The sequence below is a fragment of the Hermetia illucens genome, chromosome 3, assembly GCF_905115235.1.
Source record: "Hermetia illucens chromosome 3, iHerIll2.2.curated.20191125, whole genome shotgun sequence".
Lineage (NCBI taxonomy): Eukaryota > Metazoa > Arthropoda > Insecta > Diptera > Stratiomyidae > Hermetia > Hermetia illucens.
This window is the reverse complement of record NC_051851.1, coordinates 121,019,680-121,039,549: the sequence shown is the minus strand read 5'-3', so window position 1 is coordinate 121,039,549 and position 19,870 is coordinate 121,019,680.

Below are 19,870 nucleotides of genomic sequence, written 5' to 3'. Positions count from 1 at the left end.
TTTTAGAAGGCGGTGAAACTTTCCTTGACACTATTATTGTTAGTAGTTGAAAGCCCTCCCAGAAGTTTCTGGCGTTTTCCGAGTTGCCAATGTGCTTAATGTCGTATAATTCGAATGTGTTCTTCCACCTTAGCCAATTCCCAGTTTGTTGCCTACATAAAGTAACTAAAGGCCGGATATCAATATTGTTTTATTAACATATTATACTTGGAAATTGAGCCACTTTTAGTCCAAAAGGTGTGACATTTGCTCTAGAAGAATTCGTAATCGCTAAATTGCAGACATGGAAGAAAAAGTGATGATGCAGAGAATTCACGTAGCGGCTTTGTTGGTTCGCTTCCATATTTCTAGCACATTTTTCTGTACTTCATCGCAGGGATACACAAATAACATACCTGAAGTCGCAAGAGCCCTTCACAAAAAGGCCCTTGATATCTGCGCTCTGCAAGAAACCTGATGGTCTGGCGCCAAAAACTGCAACATTGAACGCGAACGCGCTAAAAATGGCTAGAAACTTGTCTATTTTGGTAGCCCACATACTCAATATGGTGTTGGCATTGCCATCTCGGAGGGTATCCATGATGCCATTAAAGATTCGACTTCAATTTGATGATCGGCTGATAAAGCTCACCATTATATCAGCTGATCGCTCTATCCACTTCTTCACCGCGTAAGCACCACAGACAGGTCGACCTGATGCCGAGAAAGATGCTTGCTGGCTACTTCTCAATGACGACTATATGATCATTGCAATCTTATAAGAATGCCAGCCGGGAAGCAAAGAAAGCAGTCGCTGTCACTTGAGTGAACCATTACAAAAATCTTTACGATACGGGATGGCGAGAGAGATATGTATCGACTTACTAAAAGCCGTAACGAACGTACACAGGATATCGAACACGTCTGTTACGTTAATGACAGGAACGGTACTTTGCTTACCAACCCTTGAACCGCATCGGATAGATGGTCAGAATACTTCGAGCAGAAGAATTTGCTCATCCGCTGACTGGCAAGAAAGTACCACTGCTCCAATATGGGAAAAGAAAAGTAGTCCAGCAGAATGTACAAATTACCATATGATCCGGTTACTTTCCCATACCATGATTTTTGAACACATTCTTCACAACCGTATTCGCGAAATCGTTGAAATAACCGTGAATCAAGCCGGATTTGTCAAAAACTGCGGAACTACTGACGCAATACACGCTGCGCGGTTACTTATGGAGAAACACCGTGAGAAGTATCGCCCTCTTTGCATTGCATTTCTGGATCTAGAGAAAGCGTTTGACCGTGTTCCACACGAACTCATCTGGTATGCTTTACGACAACACTTAGTGCCAGAAGAACTCGTGCGCTGGGCTTAATGGCTCTACTATGATCCGAAAAGTGGAGTTCGAAGTATGGCGGGTGTATCAAAACCGCCTCGTGTCTATGTTGGTGTTCATTAAGGAAGCGCCCTCTCACCACTCCTCTTTATTCTTATTATGGATACCGTCACACGGGATATCCAACATCCAGCGCCCTACACACTGTTTTATGCAGATGATGTTTTCCTAGCATCTGATAGCAAAAATGATCTCGAGCAACTTGTCTAAAAATTGAGTGATCGCCTCATGCAACCTCCAAGTCGCCGATGTTCTGGTTGTTCAGTAGTTCATCAAAGTACTCAACCCATCGCTCCAATATGCCCACTCTGTCGGAAATCAGATTTCCCCTCCTTGTCCCGGCAAGATGAGCATCGAGGTGTATAAGACTTCATCCTGCTGACTTGTTGGTAAAACTTTCGCGCCTGGTGCGGTTGCTTCCTGTACTTTTCGAGTTCACAGACTTGTTGGTTCTCCCAGGCTTCCTTTTTCCGTCTGTGAAGTCGCTTCTCCGCTCGACCGAGGTCGTGATAAGTCTCTGCGCTCGTCCGCGTTCTTTGAGAAAGCAACATTACTCGGTATGCGGCATTCCGCCGTTCCGTGGCTAGTTTACATTCATCGTCAAACCAGCCGTTCCGACTTCTTTTACGGCTGAGGCCAGGTATCTTTGTGGCCCTGTCAATGATAGCGTTCCTCAGGTGGTTGTGAAGATCATTTGTTAATGCTTCATCTCCAGGACCTCTGCTGACTGCGGTTATTGCGGCATCCATTTCCCTCGTATAGTTGCCGCGGAGGGCTGTGTGTGGCCTCAGTGATAACTCTCTCCTGATTGTCAGAGGGGATTCTAGGTGGTGTTGTTATTCGAGCTCGGAGCACCATGCCAACGAGATGTGTGATCCGAGTCTATATTGGTCCCCCTATATGTTCTTACATTCATCAGGGCTGAGCGGTGGCGGCGTTCGATCAACACGTGGTCAATTTGGTTGAAAGTGGTCCCGTTTGGAGAGGCCCACGTATGTTTGTGGACCGCTTTCCGCGCAAACCAGGTACTTCCAACAACCATTTCGTGTGACCCTACTAATTGAATAATCCGCAGTCCGTTATCATTTGTATTCTGGTGTAAGCTATGGGAGCCAACGTATCGCCTGAATACGGGCTCCTTCCCTACTTGGCTGTTAACATCCCCAAGGATGATTTTGATATCATATCTGAGACAGGCTTCGAGGGTTGGTTCTACTGCCTCGTAGAAGGTATCCTTCTCCGACTCGACAGTCTCTTCTGTACGGGCGTGAACGTTAATGAGGTTTATATTTCTAAACTTGCCTCGCAAACGCAGAGTACATAGCCATTCGCTTATGTTTTCAAAGCCGATAACAGCAGGTTTCTTTTTTGGCTGACTAAGAAACCTACTCCGAGCACATGGTTTACTGGATGGCCACTATAATATATGGTGTAGTGGCTCTTCTCCAGGAAACCGGTCCCTGTCCCACGCATCTCCTGTAACGCTGTTACATCAGCCCTATATTGGGACAGGCTATCGGCGTGAATTGTTACTCCGTTGTCGTTGCCGCGTTCGTCGTTGTGTAATCCGTCCAGTCCGAGGCTCCTGTTGTTTCTTTGTAACAAGTTGTTTTCCGTGTAAGGTTGTCAGCCCTACCCAACCCCCAACCTGGAGGACCAGTTGGTACAATTTGTCCCGTTTTGAGACGTTATACTAACTTTACGCCTTGAAAGCTTCAAGTTGACGATTCCAAGCCCCTTGTGAGCATGTCGATATTTAGAAAACTTTCCAAACTATAAGACTAGTAGCTTTTCTCATGCTCCTGTTTTAGAAGCTCACCCTCATCTGGAAATTGAAGAAAGCACTAATTGAACGGTGGCAGTCTAACACCTTCTCACACAGCCGCTCAGAAAGTAGCAACAAGTTAGTTTGCATTATATTAATAATAATCGTTGGCACAACAATCCATATTGGATCAGGTCTTCAAGTGTGTTAGACTACTTCATTCAAGACCGCCCGAGATTATTGTCTTGATTTGACTTAGGTACTCATTCACAGCTGAGTCGACTGGTATCGGACGTTAAATCACGATACATCAGTGAGATTTGAACCGCGACCTTCCGTACGACAGCCTTGTACGTGAACCACTCAGCTATCCAGACAGTTTGTATTGTTTTCAGTAAAGTTTAGCCGTGACACTTTAAGGTATCCACATATATATACCGAAATGAGGTAATGCAATTATGCATTTCTCACGGCTTCTTCCTAAATTGTTTTGCATAGCTCGCTTTTGTAGCCATCAGAAATTGTAGATAGTGTAAAGTTTCTTGTTAGAATGACCGACTTCATAAGATTTTATGATTGCTCTGCATCTCAAAAATTTTGCCTCTACATTATCCAACTTTCAAAACTGAATCAGAGGCCAGACAAAAAAATATCCAATACCTTTCTCCTGTAGATTTCGTTATTAACTTTACTTAAGCTTTACCGATTTTGAGTTTCTAAAAAAAGTCATGTGAAATTCATTACTTCTAATCCACGATAATCTCTTCGATGGAAACACCCATACCAAGAGTGCTGGACCACTCATCGCTGAGTAGTAATTTTGATTGATGACCTATAAAATATAAATTCCTGGTAATGGATAGGTTTCGTGGGATGGAATAACTCTACAGGCATCGGCACATTAATGATTAGATTTTTCTTTACTTCCCAGATGGCATAGCAGTAGCATAACATGGCCCTATTTTACGCTCCATTTCATGGTGATATTTTAACCATACTTGTCTTGATGTGGCACTTGTAAAGTTTTGAATTGCAGCTGGAGTCGTAAGAGCTACTTCGATTGAAGATTGTGAATTTTCGAAATTTTCGACATGAATAGGAAAATCACAAACAAAGGATAAATAGCAGATAGTATGAAGGTGATTAATTCTATCCGGCAGCAAAAGTTTGAAGTAGGAGTCATTAATCAAGAAGAATTTTGGTATTTCCTCGAAAGTTTTCGCAAAAAAAATGAACCAAAAAAATCATTTAGGATAAATTATTAGGATGTGGAGGACCTGCCTACCTACAATGATAATTTTATATACTCTGATTTGCGCATTCTCATCTACGCCGTAACATTTCCCTAAATATGTCAATACGCGTTCAAATAGGATTCGATTTGAATCAATTAATCATGTACTCGAATAATAGTCCCCGAGTTTAACCTGATTCCTTTCTCCCGATTGGATCGAAATCATAAGGCATGAACAATAAAGGTTAACTAAATGATAGGATTAGGCCGGAAATCGAAATCAAATTACCGAACCCCTACATACGTCCACTTGCGTTGGCTCCGTCCTCACCGATGTTGTGAGTCAGAAAAACCATCTTTTCCACCCCATTATCGGTCGGATTTGCTGGGCGCGGTTTAGCATTACTTTCTGATGCAATTCATCTCGCCTTTAATAATATGGTTGTTACTCGCATTACAATCAAAACTGCTGCTTCAATGCTGTCGCCACCGCCACCCTCTTCATATTCAGTCCCGCTTCAATCACATTATTAATTTATTTAGAAGCCTGCTCGCTCCTTGCTCCTGATGAGATGGACGTGCCATTCGCATTCAACACAGCGTTTAAGGATTGTTGTCACCGTTGCGTATTTGGCAACTGAATGCTCAGCCAAATAGTTTAAGTGAAAATCTGCGTAGGTCGGCATTAACCTTCCACTGATATCGTTGTGAAACCAACATTCCCTCTAAATATTATACCTTGTTTGGGGTTTCTGGTAATCAATCCGAAGATGCTATTTGTCCTGAAGCCGAATCTGCAGGCTGGTATTTCTGCTTTAGAATATTAAGAAATCAGATGTATCCAATCCCAACTCCACTCATATTCAAATATTGTAAAAGGCAATTCAAATTCCATAAAGAGGTTTTAGGAGCTCAAATGACCAGTCCCTTCTCATCGCTTGGTTGGTTCAGATGACCTTCACTCGCCTTAGAACCGCACGACCCATGGAGCGTTAAATAATTCAGGCCTTTAACTAATCCACAGACGAAGAAATTGGTAGAAAAAGCAAGTTAACAATTCTACCGTGATGATAATGACTGACTTTCTCCCGATTTGCATCAACATATATCTGAACACATGAGTGTGCATATGTTCATGATGACGATGTCCTGCCGCCTAGACACTCCGCGAATTTACGTGCGTATTATCCGGTGCAAGAACCTCTACGCGGTGATACGTTACTCGCAGATACGCAAGCTTTGAGAAAGGCAGGGAGGAAAATACATGCCGTCATTGTCCCCCTTCTGTCTGTGCTCAACAGCTCGTGAACTAGAAAAAATAACAGAAGGAGGTGGAACAAAACGTCAGAAGATCATTCCCTCGAGTGCAATCAGAACAATTCTCGGTGGATTTAATTAAGAGGACTTTTGTTTTCATCGAGGTCCTTCATTTCAATGGGATTTTTCGTAATATGTGTTTCCCGCTTTTAAGGCATCTTTATTTAGGATTTGAACAGACTGTGGTGGACTTGCGTTTTGCCAACTGTTTCAATAAATGGTTTTCCTAAATCACGAGCGGAGTTTACATCACTATTTTTATAATAATGCAAGCTTCGGCATACTAATGGTAGGAAAGCGTTTTAAATTCATTATGTGTAAGATACTTAACGTGATTGAAAAATCTAATCTAATCTAAAAACCCGCTGAAGTATCATGAAGTTGGTTAGTGGAAACTTAGGTTTTGAAACTTCACATTAACTTCAATGAGATCACACGCAATTGTGATAGTATCTTCCCTAATCAGGTGCAAATTAAATTTGTTAGTGACCAGAATATCTAGAAGATCGCCTTAAAAGAATGGAAATTTATGGGTCAGCAAAAGTGAATTTTCGAATAACATTTGGAGCGAATTTGATTTATTTTGTTATAGCCAAATATTCTGATACTATTATAATTTATATTTGAAATAACATTCTTAATTTCGTTTCATATATCGGACACTTTTACAAATTTTTTGTGGGAGTAGGGTAGGTGAATGCGTTTACTTACAGAGTGTTGGACTCCCGCAACAGCACGCTGGCGGACTACCAACTAAACACCTCCCTGTCATTAGAGAACTAGCCTGGAACCGTTTGACACATTACTTCGGGCTAGCCCTCCCGCTCTCCCGGCTTTGGGAGCCTTCAAGTGAAGTGGAGGAAGGGAGTTGTTGTTAGTTCTGGAAACCCGTTACTGTCCGATCCTTCCGCAAGTCGAGTTCAATCCTCTTCGCAATAAGAAGAGCCCGAACATAATGCGCAATACGATTCCAGCTGCCAGCGCTCTTCAGCATCTCTCTGACAATATAGTCTGGAGAGAGCTCCCCTGTGTCTGCATAAAGCTGCTGGCGAAGGCCGCCCCACCTCTTGCAAGAGAAAAAGGTGTGTTCAGCGTCATTCGCCACTCCATTGCAGAACACACAATCAGGAGATCGCGCCTACCCAATCTTGTGCAGGTAAGACTGAAAACCTCCATGCCCACTTAGAAGTTGGGTAAGGAAGTAATAAATCTCCCCGTACGTTCTGTTCAATCACGGCTCTAATTTGGCGATGAGCCGCGCAGTCCATCTACCCTTGGCTCATTTTGCCAAGAATGTTGCCACTCGGTAAGGATGCGTTGATGTTCTACACGGGCAACCACCTTTCCTAAGTTTTCGCCCTTACGGCGGTAGACAGCTTTGCGTTGCTTGGCAAGGAGGGGAACGGGGATCACTCCCGCGATCACCATCACAGCCAGTTCCGAGATGGTGCGATAAGCAGACGCCACTCGCAAAGCTCCCCGCCTCTGCACTTGAGCGTGGCGTTTACGATGCACTTCCTTGTCAAGGACATCAGCTCATACCGTCGCACCATCGAGAAGAACGGACTGTGTTGCTCCCATAAGGAGACGTCTCCTAATTGATATAGGGCCCCCGACATTCGCCATTAGCCGACTCAAGGCCGCGACTCCAGCTGCAGCCCTGCTCGCTGCTGCTTTGATTTGCTCGAAGAAGCTCATCTTCGAGTCGAACATTAAACCAAGGTATTTAACCGCTGGTTTTGACTCTATGGTCAACTCGCCGATCGGTATGGAACGCAGGGTCGGGATTCTCCTTCTGGTCAGGACCACTACTTCGATTTTTTCCAGCGCAAGATTGAAACCGTGAGCAGTCATTCATCCACTTACCCTTCGTATCAATATGCCAAGTCTGCTTTCCGCCTGTTCAACAGTGCGTCCGGCAACAAGTGCCGCAACGTCGTCTGCATAACCGACCAGGCGCGATTCTTCGGGCATATCGAGTCTCAGTAGACTATCGTAGGAAGCGTTCCAGAGGTGTGGCCCTAGGATGAATCCCTGTGCTACTCCCGACGTGATTTCCATCCCTCCTTTCGCCGTCTAGCCTCTCATAGAGCAGGGAGCGGTCTTTCAGATAATCCCTCAATATCCGCAAGAGATAGCTTGGCATGTGAAAGGAGTTCTCTAGTGTGCCTAGCATATCTGTCCATCTTACGGAATTGAAGGCATTTCTGACATCAAGCGTTATGAGGAGCATTATCCGTCGAGATCGACGGCTTTGTGCCTCGGCTCGATTAACCGCACCTGCGACCTCCATAACAGCATCCACTGTAGATTTCCCTGTTCTGAACCCGAACTGGCTTGCGGATAAATCCCCGGCACCACGGATCGCTTCAGCGAGTCTACCTCTGATGAGCTTCTCGAGCACTTTCCCGGCCGTGTCAAGCGTCACATTAAAAACAGCTCCTGCGCTTACTCCGCGGGACTGCAGTGCTCGCGTTGTTATTTAGCATATTTCTCCGCGGCTCCACCTTCCCCAGCATATTGTGTAGTGACCGCGGCTGCGCGACGGGAGCGGAATTTCATTCGGCTCTTTCTTAATCAATTTGCTTAAACAATGCATTTAATAGTGTGCAATTGCCTTAAAGTTCGCCGCAGATTGCACATTATTCAATGTATTCAAGCGAATTGATCTTGACAGGAGGGGAATGATTTGCCGCATCCGCAGGCGCATGCGCATGTTGCCGCAACATTGCCGAGTGAGAAAGGCTATGTAGCGGGAATAGAAGCGGTGCACGAACAAAGGCAGCGAGAATGTTGCTGGGACAAGGTTTTTGGCGGGAAGGAAAAAACGGGGGAGTTGGATTGGAGATCTAGAGGCGAGCGGTTGAATGAGATTCGAGAGGGGTTTTGGAGTTTTTTGGTTGAAAGATCTAGATCTAGAGGCGAGTGGTTGGATGTGATTCGGGAATTGATTTGGAGTTTTTGTGTGAAATCTAGAGGCGAGTGGTTGGATGAGATTCGGGAATTGGATTTTGAAGATTGGAGTGGAAGAAGGAGAAAAAGGCCGCAGCGAGTTTTTTTTTCTTGGGCGAAAGAGTTTAGGAGGTGAAGGAGGAAGTTTTTGGAGCTTGAGAACTTAGCGAAGGAAGGTGAAGTAATGACAATAGATTCACAATAAAGAAGCAATAGGCACTGGATAAATTTTCACCCGAAAGCAATAATTGGAAAGGTAATAACCCATAATGGACTTAAGGAAAAGATCAGTGAAGCGATTCGCTAATGATTTGATCAGACGAGCAATATAAGTGCCTCTATTTAAGAAATCAGTGAAGTGTTTCGCTAATGGTGTGATCAGACGAGCAAAATAAATACATTTATTTAAGAAATCTTTGAAAAAGTTGTACCTATAGTCGGAACTAAAAAAAAAAAAAATAGTGAAACAGAAAAACTGTAATTATCATATTGTCATTGCATACGTGACATAATTTATTGTTTTTCTTTTAGAACCTGTATACCAGCCGTTAACCGAGCTCGGCGTGACGACTAGAGTACGTAAGTGGTTGGATTTTGTTTTTTTCTCTCTTATTTTATTTTATTTTCTTTTTTTTATTTATGTTTAATATTTTTCATTTGCCATATTATTTCTTTTTTTTTTTGAATTGGTATAATTAATTATTTTATTGTCACCTTTGTGTTGATAGATAATATCTTAGAATTTTATATTAAATAATGAATTTTTCGTAATCGGAAGTAGTTTGAGGACTCCCTCTCCTTAGTTCCTCCTTTTTTTCCCGCGGGATTCTTACACAAGGGACATCCTCTAAAAGAATAACTGGCCGGAGGATGTCGAGGAAGGGTGGGAACCTCACCGGCCGCGCCTCGTCCAAGATCTGAGGCGGAAGGGACGGCAATCGGGAAGGTGATCCGTCGTGGATTTTCCACTACTTGATCGCGGCACTCGGGTCCGGAGACAAACGGCTCCACGCGCGCGGTCGAGCCGTTTTTTTTTATTTTTATTTTCCAATTTAGCTCGCGTTCTGGTTTTATTCGATAGGCCGTCGCGAATTCTTACGTGAAATTCGATTTTAAAATCCGGTGCGGACCCACGCACCGGTAAAGACACGTTATTTTTAGTAATGAAGCGTGAGGGATCAAAGCGCTCAAAGGACCCCCCCCACATTCCCGAGCCTGGCTAGCACAGAGGCGTGCAAGAACGTGTCGACCGAGAGCTTTGATAGAGCTGCAATCTTCGTGGGCGGACCTTCACGGTCAAATTTTGCCAAATTGTTTAGTTTTTTTGGGATAGCTCTGCCCTCTAGGTCGTTATCGGCCACTCAAGGGATCGACTTGATCCCATATCTCCATAAGTATCATTACAAATGGCGCCCAACGTGGGGCCCAACATTTCCTGGGTTCAGGCATAATTTTATTATTTACAGGTTTCCTGAATCATGTGGAAGATAGCCTATTCCGTCTCACAACTTCGTTTGGTGGTGTCGGATAGAGAATCAATAGATTCTCAATATTGTTCCCGGCTAGGCCCCACGTACACTTGTCTTCAGATTTCTAGTTTTAGGTTTCACGCCTTTTTCCCCGGAAGCAAGTGTTCCTAAGCCTCAATTTCCTTTTCCCCCTTGTAACGTAGAGTTCCTGCCCTATCCTTGGTAGAATACCAAAAGAGCTAGTCGTTTGTTGTGTTTGTCTTGAGACTTAACGTCTCGTAGGTGATTGCCTCCCAGAAGTCTCTGGATCTACGGGCCTTTGCGGCTATAAGCTGAAAGGTATTGCCGTCCGAGCTTCTGAGGAGTGTCCTTCCTTACCTTCTTGTGAAACGGCTATCTCTTCGTTTCGGAATTTTGAAGAAAGTTAAATATTCTTTCTTCTTCGTAGGGATGAAGTGGCGGGTGAGATGGATCCTTGATGGAATACGGAGGTAGTCGGCTATATGCTGTGCCATTCCGTCCTCAATGATTCATCTTCACTTTGTTCTCTGACTCCAGACGAGGAAGATTGAATTCTCGCGTTCCCTTTTTGCTTGTTCTTTTATTTAATATTCTGCGACGGGGAGCAACTCGATTGTTGTCTCTTCATGATGAAAAACACTGTGTGTGGAAGTTTTCTGCACACAGATGTGAAAAAAATTTATGAGGTTGGGATGGCATTTTAGTCATCCGAGAGTTCTGCGGGAGTTGAATATGGAGTTGAAAATTTGGAGAGAGAGGAGTCCTCGTAATTATTATTTTTTTCGTTTTTTTTTTTCTTTTCTTTTCTTATCGTTCGATTTAGATTATTATATAGTTAATTTTTTTTATTTCCTTTAGTTTGCCTTATTTTTTTTATTTTTTCTTCATTTCTTCTTTTTGCTTGATTTGATCATTTTACTCTTTTTTCTATATACTTCGTTTCTTTTTCCAATTTATTGCTTCTTTTCGCCTTGGAATTTCGTTTCGTCTTTTTCTTGGACTTCCTTTTGGTCGTTTCCAATTTTATTTTATTTTTTTCTAAACTTTATCAGCATGTCGCATCGACGAGATCACTGGTCTCGCGACCTTTATCGCCTTCCTTCCACGCTACCTCCAGGTCAATGGAGCTCAGCTGAGCTTGACCTGCCAGCCCGCCGTGACGACTGACGGTGGCATGAGGCGGCGAGGAGAGATCCTGTGGGTTGGGTTGATCCTTCCACGCGGGATGCTAGGGCGACGGACGCTTCACGAGTTGAAAGATTGGTTCGAGAGCAATTTGTCCCGCTTCGAGACTCGAACCCGAACACGCACTCAGTGCATCAGGCAGCTCAACATCAGCCTGCTTCAACTCGTGCAGTACATTTTGAGGACAGACGTGACTATGGACAGAATAAAGATAATTTTTACATACATGACCATAGACGTGACATTGATTTTTACGGACTTGACGAGAGGTCCGGATCCGAGAACTTTCACCGACATGAGGACAGATCCGGACCAGACTATATGTACGATTTTACTGTTTCTGACGATGACGATTCGCCGTATGGATGCCAGTCACGACCGCGTAGTACCATGTCAGCGGATCGTGTGTATTCAATTTTGGCATCCTGGAACTTGGTTTTTGATGGCACATCGAAAACTTTGCCCATCAACCAATTTTTGTTCCGCGTGGAGGCTTTGACCAACACAACCTTACAGGGGGATTTTGGCCTGCTGTGTACTTATGTACACACCCTTTTCAGAGACAGAGCAGCAGATTGGTACTGGGACTACCACCAGTCTGTCGGACGAATCGAATGGACCTCTTTTCGTGAGGCTCTTCGCCATGAGTTTAAGGATTCTCTAGATGATTGGGATATCCTTGAACTGATGCGAGACCGCATGCAAGGTCCATCCGAAGATTTCGACAGTTACTATAAAGCTGTGCGTTCGCTAGCCAATAGGCTAGAAAATTCTTTAACGGAAGACAAGTTGGTAGAGTTGCTACGTCGTGGGCTGAGACCCGACGTTCAGAGGCAACTTCTCTATTTTCCGGCTAGTACGGTTCGCGAGCTGCGTAAGTTAGTGCAGCAGAGCGAAATTTTAGAGGAGCGTCTCTCAAGCAGGCTCTCTCACCAATTACACAGCTATTCTGCTGAATCTGAAGAGGGTGTTGACATAGAGAGCATCTCAGGAAATCCTCAGTCTGAGATTCATGATCGAGATTTGGACTTGGTCTGCTGGAATTGTCGGCAGATTGGACACTTGTTTGAAGACTGTTGGGAGGATCCCAAAGTCTTTTGTTTCGGTTGCGGGCGCCCGAACACTCGTAAGCCCGTATGTCCAAATTGTCGAGTTCCAGAGCCCAGCCCCAGTCATCAGGGCGTTCCTGCATTGGACGCACGTGACTGCGCAGACATTGCGACAACGTGTTCCACAGTAACTCCGAAAGTTACCGTGTTGAAGCGGTCCGATAACTTAAACATGACCTACCCGGATTTGACCCCACCACCAATTGTTTCAAGGAAACCGATGCTTTCGGTTCTGAGGCCGTTGCACGTAAGACTGCAACAATATCAAGCGGCCAGAGAACGGATCTTCGGAGTAGCAGAGATGGCGACGAAAAAACCGAAGCGCTCAACTCTTCGCTTACGCCAATATTGGATGCGAATAATGCGCAACCGTCGTCTTTACTACTCTGCCATTCTCACGAGTCGGCCCAATAACGACATTCGCCCGTATGCGGATGTCACAGTCTTGGGTGAGCGTGTTTCAGGACTGATTGATACCGGAGCCACTGTAAGTTGCTTAGCTTCGGATTTCGCCCGGAAAATTATTAACGACGGTCGGTACAAGTGGGAGAAATTACGCATCGATCTCAGGACAGCTGACGGGACTAGCCACTCGACAGTAGGCAGAGTGTCAGCTGACATCACGTTTCGTGATCGGACGGAATCGATGTCGTTCCTCCTTATCCCGTCGTTAACGCAAAATCTTTACCTTGGAGCTGATTTTGTGCGCAAGTTCGATCTCGCACAGGACTTATTTGTACCTTCCATTTGTTCCATCGAAAATGTTGAGAACGTCAATCAACATCAGTTAACGACACACCAGCGAGCAAGGCTCGATGCTGTCATTGGCAGTTTTCCATCTTTCGAGTCGGAGGGCTTAGGACGTACAAGTCTCACGACACACGTCATCGATGTCGGCGGTAACAAACCGATTAAACAGAGACACTTCTCAGTCTCTCCCGCCATCGAAAAGCTCCTCTACGAAGAGATTGATAGGATGCTGGCTTTGGGAGTCATCGAAGAATCGCAAAGCGCCTGGTCTTCGCCAGTTACCCTTGTGGTGAAACCTGGTAAAGTGCGACTTTGCCTTGATGCACGTAAAGTGAATAGTGTAACAGTGAAGGACGCTTATCCTTTACCTCTCATCGAGGGGATTTTCAGTCGTCTCCCGAAGGCTAGATTCATTACGAGTCTAGATCTGAAGGATGCGTTCTGGCAAATTCCTCTGGATGAGGCGTCCAAGGATAAGACTGCCTTCACCGTCCCAGGTCGGCCACTCTATCAGTTTGTGACCATGCCGTTTGGGCTCTGCAATGCACCCCAAACCATGCAGCGACTGATAGATAAGGTCATCCCTGCTCACTTACGTCATCAAGTCTTTGTATATTTAGATGACTTGCTGCTTATTACAGAGACCTTCGACCAGCACCTGCTGCTCTTAAGCGAAGTGGCTCTCTGTATGAGACGCGCTGGCTTGACGTTGAACATCCGGAAGAGCAAGTTTGTCATGAAGGAAGTTCGATACTTGGGGCACATCATCGGTAACGGGACGATTTGTACCGATCCCGACAAGGTACACGCCATCAACGATTTTCCGCGGCCGAAAACCGTCAGGCAACTGCGGCGGTTTCTTGGGATGTGTGGGTGGTATCAGCGATTTGTGCCAAATTACGCTTCGCTGACTGCACCGTTGACAGACATGCTTCAGAAGAAGCGGCAGTTTTGCTGGTCTGAGGAAGCTATCTCGGCCTTCGACGCTCTGAAAACGAGTCTCTCCTCGGCTCCAGTTCTGCACAGCCCCGACTTCTCCAAGCCTTTCGCCATACATTGTGACGCAAGTCAACATGGCATAGGAGCGGTGCTGATGCAGAAGACAGAGGAGGGACATGAAGTTCCTATAGCGTATATGTCGAAGAAGCTTACACAGCCTCAGCGAAACTACACTGTTACTGAGCAGGAATGTCTGGCCGCGGTGGAGGCAGTGCGCAAATTCCGAGCGTATGTCGAAGGCACAACATTCGAAGTGGTAACTGACCACGCTTCGCTCAAATGGCTGATGAACCAGTCCGACCTTCACGGCAGACTGGCCAGATGGGCACTGAAGCTTCAAGGATTCTCGTTCATCATTAAACACAGAAAGGGATCACAACATCTGGTCCCGGATTCTCTATCTCGCATGTATTCACCAGCGGAGGTGGATGCTTTGGAGAGAAATGGGAACAACGCAGACGTGGATTTTAATTCACCACATTTTCGGTCTGCGAACTATTTGCAGTTAATAGAGCGTATTAGGGAGAATTCCAACAAACTCCCTGATCTGCAGGTATGCGATGGGTTGGTATACAAACGAACCAATCATGCTTCAGGAGATGAGATGCAGGAACAACAGGCTTGGAAGCTTTGGATTCCGGAGGAGCTGACGATGGAGGTGATCACCCGTGCCCATGATCATCCTTTGAGTGCACATGGGGGGGTTGGTAAAACCTTGGGTAGACTGCGGTTGTGGTTTTATTGGCCTAAAATGGTTTCACAGGTCAAGGACTATATCCGTAATTGTGAAACGTGCAAGACGTCAAAAGCTCCCAACCAAACGCTCCAACCTCTAATGGGAAAAGCGCTCATCTCCGATCGGGTATTTCAACGTTTGTATATCGATTTGATCGGCCCATACCCCAGATCTCGCGCCGGAAATATCGGAGCAATAGTCGTTCTCGATTCTCTCTCAAAGTTTTCATTTGTGGAGCCGATTAAACGGTTTACTGCAAACGTGCTGACCGAATACTTGGAGAAGAGAATCTTTCATGTGTTTGGAATCCCTGAGTCGATCACATCTGATAATGGGGTACAGTTCAAATCCGTGGCTTTCAACGATCTTCTGAACCAGTATGGCATTCAACACATTTACACCGCTTTATACTCCCCGTAGGCAAACGCCTCGGAGCGAGTGAATCGCTCACTGTTGGCTGCTATACGCGCTTATATCGGTCCTGATCAAAGAGATTGGGATAACAAGTTGTCATCCATCAACTGTGCCTTGCGTTCAGCGAAACACGTCTCGATAGGGACATCACCCTATCACGTCGTTTTTGGGCAAAGCATGGTCACCCATGGGAGTACCTACGCCCTCTTACGACGCCTGAACGCCTTGCCTGATGCTACCTTGGAGATCTGTTCTCAGGATAAACTTGCTATTCTGAGAGCAGAGGTTCAAGGGCGAATCCTCCAGGCAAGAGAGACACAGGAAAGGGGTTACAACTTGCGATCCCGAGCTCGTGAATTTCAGGTCGGAGATATCGTGTATAAGCGGCTCTTCAACTTAAGCAGTGCAGCAAAACGATATAATGCCAAATTGGATCAGAAGTTCGTGAAGGCGAAGGTCATCGGTCGAGTCGGAACGGTTCAATACGAGCTGGAGGACATGGAGGGTCGTAACCTGGGCATCGCTCACGCGAAGGACCTGAAGGCCTAATGTGGGTTTGGATCTCGGACTACCTTTCCTTGTAACCGCCAACACCCAGCCGCTATCAGCAGTGAGGCCCTCACTGGTCTTCAGCTTTCTTTCCTCGAGCGGGTCTCGAAAACCCAGCTGCCCTGTAGTGACCGCGGCTGCGCGACGGGGGCGGAATTTCATTCGGCTCTTTCTTAATCAATTTGCTTAAACAATGCATTTAATAGTGTGCAATTGCCTTAAAGTTCGCCGCAGATTGCACATTATTCAATGTATTCAAGCGAATTGATCTTGACAGAAGGGGAATGATTTGCCGCATCCGCAGGCGCATGCGCATGTTGCCGCAACATTGCCGAGTGAGAAAGGCTATGTAGCGGGAATAGAAGCGGTGCACGAACAAAGGCAGCGAGAATGTTGCTGGGACAAGGTTTTTGGCGGGAAGGAAAAAACGGGGGAGTTGGATTGGAGATCTAGAGGCGAGCGGTTGAATGAGATTCGAGAGGGGTTTTGGAGTTTTTTGGTTGAAAGATCTAGATCTAGAGGCGAGTGGTTGGATGTGATTCGGGAATTGATTTGGAGTTTTTGTGTGAAATCTAGAGGCGAGTGGTTGGATGAGATTCGGGAATTGGATTTTGAAGATTGGAGTGGAAGAAGGAGAAAAAGGCCGCAGCGAGTTTTTTTTTCTTGGGCGAAAGAGTTTAGGAGGTGAAGGAGGAAGTTTTTGGAGCTTGAGAACTTAGCGAAGGAAGGTGAAGTAATGACAATAGATTCACAATAAAGAAGCAATAGGCACTGGATAAATTTTCACCCGAAAGCAATAATTGGAAAGGTAATAACCCATAATGGACTTAAGGAAAAGATCAGTGAAGCGATTCGCTAATGATTTGATCAGACGAGCAATATAAGTGCCTCTATTTAAGAAATCAGTGAAGTGTTTCGCTAATGGTGTGATCAGACGAGCAAAATAAATACATTTATTTAAGAAATCTTTGAAAAAGTTGTACCTATAGTCGGAACTAAAAAAAAAAAAAATAGTGAAACAGAAAAACTGTAATTATCATATTGTCATTGCATACGTGACATAATTTATTGTTTTTCTTTTAGAACCTGTATACCAGCCGTTAACCGAGCTCGGCGTGACGACTAGAGTACGTAAGTGGTTGGATTTTGTTTTTTTCTCTCTTATTTTATTTTATTTTCTTTTTTTTATTTATGTTTAATATTTTTCATTTGCCATATTATTTCTTTTTTTTTTTGAATTGGTATAATTAATTATTTTATTGTCACCTTTGTGTTGATAGATAATATCTTAGAATTTTATATTAAATAATGAATTTTTCGTAATCGGAAGTAGTTTGAGGACTCCCTCTCCTTAGTTCCTCCTTTTTTTCCCGCGGGATTCTTACACAAGGGACATCCTCTAAAAGAATAACTGGCCGGAGGATGTCGAGGAAGGGTGGGAACCTCACCGGCCGCGCCTCGTCCAAGATCTGAGGCGGAAGGGACGGCAATCGGGAAGGTGATCCGTCGTGGATTTTCCACTACTTGATCGCGGCACTCGGGTCCGGAGACAAACGGCTCCACGCGCGCGGTCGAGCCGTTTTTTTTTATTTTTATTTTCCAATTTAGCTCGCGTTCTGGTTTTATTCGATAGGCCGTCGCGAATTCTTACGTGAAATTCGATTTTAAAATCCGGTGCGGACCCACGCACCGGTAAAGACACGTTATTTTTAGTAATGAAGCGTGAGGGATCAAAGCGCTCAAAGGACCCCCCCCACATTCCCGAGCCTGGCTAGCACAGAGGCGTGCAAGAACGTGTCGACCGAGAGCTTTGATAGAGCTGCAATCTTCGTGGGCGGACCTTCACGGTCAAATTTTGCCAAATTGTTTAGTTTTTTTGGGATAGCTCTGCCCTCTAGGTCGTTATCGGCCACTCAAGGGATCGACTTGATCCCATATCTCCATAAGTATCATTACAGGCTTCATTAGTCTTTTTACGACTTTGCAAGTTGTTTCAGAGACTAACATGTGGTCCACGATATTCTTGGGTGACAACAAAGTCCGGCGACAATATCCACCTGGGCGTGGCGTATCATGGATGTTAAAAACAGCATCCTCCACTTTCTCCGTAATCATATCGCATGTCGGGCAAATGGGGAGTCATCACGTTCGTCTCACCTCTTATGCCACTTCGGTATAGCTGTAGTCCACGATAGGTATAGGACTCGCAGATTGCATAGGTTGGGTCTTAGAGACGTCGACCCTCGTTCGCCAAGATATCGATGAGGACTATGCCTGCTATCACACATGCTGTCTGATTTTGTGCAGTTGGCGCACACATGTACTTCCACTTTTCTAGTATAACTAGGGGTAGGCTCTCCGTTCTCAGTGAGAAGGAAGTTGAGAGATGTGTGTCACCTCTTTAGGTTATTTATCTGCTGAAACACTTTTGGTCCGAGTTTAACATTTGCTAGTATTAAGAAATTTGCTTCCACTTCTCGGATGGTTATTCCAAGAAAATTGTCCCGGGTGGACAACGGTTTTTAATCAGTAACTTTACAGACGGAAACTTCACATGACAGTAAAAATCACAAAGATAACAAACTTAGTATTGCTGCACGTAGCAGGATTAATGACTTCGCTGCGATAATAATAGCTTAGCCTATTTCTTTGTTCGATGAGATGCTTGCTATTTTTTCAAAATTCACTTTAACGCCAGTTCGAACTCGAATTATTTAGTGAGTTTGACCTCAGGATCTTATTGTGGTTATTTCTCACTTTGGCAGCTGGCAAGATGAGAACAGTTTAAGTTCAATTGTACAAAGACCAGATATTCCTGGTGCGTCCTGCTTGGTTTTACATGAAAGCTTCGTCTGGTCGCTAAGACGATTTCAAGGCAGTGGGCACGTAGAAGACGTAAGCCCATTTAAGCAACGATGTCCCTATCTTGATTAATTGTCGTATTGCACCGAAGACACAGTGAAGCCCATAGTGTTTTACGTAGGCACCTGTCGTGAGACTTAATCCTACGGTCCTCTTAAGACACGGATTGATTTTGTGACCACAATCAGAGCCCCGCTGAGACAAGCAACAACGGTACCAGTCTATACCAAGTGCATGGCTTAGCATTCATACTGGTGGATGCAAGAATTACCTAAATCTCTACCGAACTATGGAGTACGGCACCCGTGTTGATACGCAACACCACGTCGAGGCCCGAAGGTCTCTTCTCGCTTACACCAAAGGCACAGACGGAAATGACCAAAACTCATCAATTACTAGCGGTTTTAGCTATTGCTGCAACAGTGGAGCAGGTCAACAGATTCTCGATAATGGCCTCTTTCAAATGACGATCTTTCCTCACTAAAAGGGCAGCGCGTGTTGGAGTCACTTCGGATAATGGTATATCTCGTGTAGTTGACATTACGCCTGCTAGGTAAATGAGTCTTTAGCAGTGGACTTCTGCTTCCAGAGAATCAACCCAACCTTCGATAGTAGCGCATTGCGGCACGTGAAATCAGCAAGGCAGGGCTGACGTCATTCAAATTCTCAATTTCATTATAAGAACAAAACAGTTCTTTATAGACGGCTACGGGTTTTTCAAGGCAAAGGCCCCCCTTCAGATTCTACCTCTGCCCTAGAAATAGCGTGATGTACGGGCCCTCTTTTTAGCTTACTCACAAAGTTGAGAAAAAAATGTACAGATTGCTCTTGTTTCCTCGTTTCCGTCAATTCCAAACAAAAAATAAATTCATAATAAGTTTGATAGCTTCAGGAACTTCAACAAAATTTTAAAAGGCATTAGTAAAAGCAGCAGGAGTAGATTGCTCTCATTTTAGGGAGATATACATTCGGGACTTGGACTTAAGAAACAACTGTCTTCGTCCGGATGGGCAGAATTAATTCTCTTCACGTTGCTAGCTTTCTTCTGGCGCCTAAGATTAGGAGCGAATGATTCCCCTTGTGGAAAGCCGTCTCCTTCTTTGTTACCAATTTTGTCCTCGAA